General features: G+C 33.0%; 1 protein-coding gene across 2 annotated transcripts in view; it reads right to left on the bottom strand.

Moving 5' to 3' along the window:
• The window catches only part of LOC110037156 (SNF1-related protein kinase catalytic subunit alpha KIN10-like), a gene marked incomplete at its 3' end in the record, with an annotated part of 13057 nt that extends 10623 nt beyond the window's left edge, over positions 1 to 2434 (bottom strand). For both annotated transcript variants that reach the window (XM_020741735.1, XM_020741736.1), the window contains 1 exon segment: positions 2171 to 2434.
• Positions 2435 to 3786: the final 1352 nt, after the last annotated feature.

The raw sequence follows: 3786 nt of genomic DNA on the forward strand, positions 1-3786 counted from the left end.
TTTTTTTTTTTTTTCTAATCCTATTGTTCAATCACATGAAGCTCATGGTTTATTGGGATATTAAGAGTTTGGATGTTTATTCCTTTATGTTTATATATATAATCAAATATTTTTACAACATGCAACAAATAAACCCGAGAAGCGGGTTATGCAATCAAATCTACAATACACCAATTAACAAATGTGAGGTATCATCTAACCAATACTCAAAATAGGATTAAATCTAGCCTTAAAGCCCCAAATGACATTCACGGTAAAATGCAAGGAAGCATGAGAAGATTCTGGAAATTTAAATGTTAAATGTGATTATGGTTTGAATGAGATTGAACATGTAAATACTTATTCAACTCCATCTAAATAAACCATACAAAGCAGAAAATCAAATTTGGGCAAATTATATTTGCCACTATTAACAGGTCTGATTAGTAGTATTACAACTACTACAAACTAAGGCAATTCATTCTTAATTTTAAATGGGAGAAAAAGGAAAGAAAAATGCACAAAGAGCAAGAGATAGATTTTTCTATGAGATTGGCCTAATTGTAGGTTACCAATGTTTGAAGCAATCAAAATTATAGACATGGTTTTGTGCCGATTATAATGAAAAAGCTCATAAATGGATACTCAAACATGAGGTTGGTTCAATCAACAAGATGTTTAGAGAGTATAAAAAAGCATGGAAACAATATGGATGATCCATAATGTCACGATTAGACAGATGGCTGCGATAAAACTTAAATTTTTTTGTTAGCCCGTATAGTGCATGATTACAAAGGTATACGGAAGTATGGATGTTTTTTATGCTATTACAAATCTTGAACTATTATTAAATTATTTGGATGAAATTATTGAAAAAGTAGGCTGAAGGTTTGATTACAACAAATAATGGTTCAATTTACATGAAGTTCAGTAAGAGATTGATAGAAAATGAAGCATCTTATGTGCAACACATTGTATTGACCTTATAGGCTTATGCTAGAAGATAGCAATGGAAAGTTGAAGATCCACCAAAGCACCCTTATAATGCATGACTACTAAAGAATATGAAAGTATGGATGCTTTTTATACTATTATAATTTTTTTTTATTGCTAAATTATTTGGATGAAGTCATTGAGAAAGTAGGCAGAAAAGGTTTGATTATAACAAATAATGGTTCAATTTATATGAGTTTTAGTAAGAGATTAATAGAAAATGAACATCTTTATTGTACACTATGTGCAACAAATTGTATTGACCTTATAGGCTGATGCTAGAAGATAGCAATGGAAAGTTGAAGACCCACCAAACCACCCTTTCAAAAGCTAAAGATGTGGAGAAGTTTATCTGTGGTCATGGATTATTGATTTGATGACATCATTTACAAAGAAGAAGAGTTTCTTCGTCGAGGAATTTCGCTATTTGTTATGCATATTTTAATCTCCAAAGCACTTACAACAAAAGCAAAAGCAACAATTTATGCATTCATCTGAAATTCGCTGTTCTAGTCAATAGATTAAAATGACAAAAGGAATGAAAGCTTGAACCATTATTATATTTGATTTATATTCTTGGAGACATTGTTCATTGTACTAAAAGCTCTTCTACTCTTGTGAGTCTTCTAAGATCAGTTGTTTGGGAGAAAAAGCCAGCTAGCAATTAAATTTATGAATTGATGGATTCATCAAATAAAGGACGGCTTTCAATTGTTGAAACAATGAAAAGAAACATGGACTTTTTTTGAGAAGATGTGTTGCTGCTTAAACTCTCAGTTTCGCTTTTAAGACAATTTTTCAAATAACAAAGAAGTGAAGCAATGGTTGATTAATTGTGTGGAAAGTATGCTAGATTCTGGAGACTGCCTTAAATTTAATATTCAATTGGACCTATTGGCAGTAAGTGTAATAATTGAAAGTTTTAACTAAGCAAATAATTAAATAAAAAGAGTAGTGATAATAATAATAATAATAAATCGACACATCCCTTCGATTACACCATAACAGTCGTATCCCTCACTCGAAAGAATCAAAACAGAACAGCGAGGAAGAAGAAACGAAGCCGCACAGGAGAAGGAAGAAGGAAGGAGGATTCGTTTCAAGCCCCAATTTGCGACTTGTCTGTGAGTAAAGGAAGAAACCCCTGGAAAAGGAAGCGACAACAATGAAAGAAAAAGCAGTTGTGTTTATCTCTTACCTATTTCAATGCCAAAGCTTGCTCCTCCGGGAGGATTAGGAGTCGTGCCCTCATGCGTGCAAAAGAAGAGGTGGAAGAAGAGGAAGAAGAGGAAGAAAAGTGTCTGCTGCCTTGGCTTCGAACAAGTCCGAATGAGAGGAAGCCAAAGTCGGCGATCCTTGTGAGCGCCGTGTGCAGGTAAGGCTGTCAGAACGGTTCTTAAAAAGCTCAGCTCGCGTACGACTGAAAGGGTCTGTTTGGCATTCTGATGATAATTGCGTAGATTATCACAATAAACCTACTTGATGTTATGTTTGGGACTCTCTAAAGATTATAAGAATAAGTCGGTTTGTTATTTAGGATAATTTATTCAGAATAATTTATTGATGGTTATTGCTGTATGAATGATATTTATGCCTCTGTTTGGCAAAACTATTTGCAACAGAACTAAAATGAGAACAGAAACATATAGTACAGAAGCATATAGTGAAGAAGCATGAACTCATCACAGATCAATTCTAAAAGATGACATATAGTTCTCACACTCACATGAGTATTATAAAAAATAAGAAAAGGATAAAGACAAGTACAACTATAATGAAAAATATTAAAATATTCAATTTCAAACTCTAACTACGTTTGTCCTCAGCTGCACTATCAACTTGGGAAAACATCGGATTCTCATCACTGCTAGCAGTGTAACATATTGGATTGTCGGCCCATTGGAAGAAACTGTAACAAGCTGAAACACCCTTGCGATAACCTTAGAACTGTCTCCCGCTGTTGTCTCGCTGCTATGAGGCTAATGTGATGTGAGTAAGAGAGTTGATAGTCCACAATAACACAAAACAACTTTGTTTGTCGTCGAAATCTTAGAAGACATTTTGTTATAACTGCCCAAAAAAAACAAAAAAATTGAATGTTAGATCTTGAAAAAAAAAATAAAAAAAATACATATCAAAATGAACCTATAATGTACGAAAAAATAATACTTGGTGGTTTAGCTGTCATAGATAGCATCTGTTATAGACTCCCTCAGAGCAGTCTTCTCAGCCACACCCTCAACGTCATGAACTTCAAATTCATTACAGTCAGTCTCATCCTCAGGAACTGAAGGCCCAACTAAAAATTTTGATAGTTCATTATAGACATTCAGCTCAGCGTTATCAGTCATACTAAAGTTCGTATCTGAACGTGAACGATGTCGTCGGATGAAGTTATGAAATGTGATCCCCGATAATTATAGTTGTGCAAAACTTATAAAGTTGACTTCGCTTTGCAACGACGCCAAAAACATGATGTGTTATTTTATGAATAAGAAATTTAAGCAATTTATGTTTGGATTCTCGCAAGTATATGTATCTTTATCAAGTAATACAAGACTTTTTGTTTAAGCTCCAAATATCGATCCTACGATGAAGGTTTAAATTTGAAATGATAAATTAACTAGGAAACTCACAGCAATAAAATAAAAATATTATCACTAATTTCGAATATTTAAGGTACTATCAGAAATAAGTTAATAACTACTAGCAAGCTTGTATTTGAAAGTTAAACAGTAACTACCAAACTATGTTTATGTGATGAACTTATCTAATATGAAAAAGCATATTTCCCACTAAAATGAGTTTTTAGTT

Source organism: Phalaenopsis equestris, unplaced genomic scaffold (genome assembly GCF_001263595.1).
Source record: "Phalaenopsis equestris unplaced genomic scaffold, ASM126359v1 Scaffold215991, whole genome shotgun sequence".
Lineage (NCBI taxonomy): Eukaryota > Viridiplantae > Streptophyta > Magnoliopsida > Asparagales > Orchidaceae > Phalaenopsis > Phalaenopsis equestris.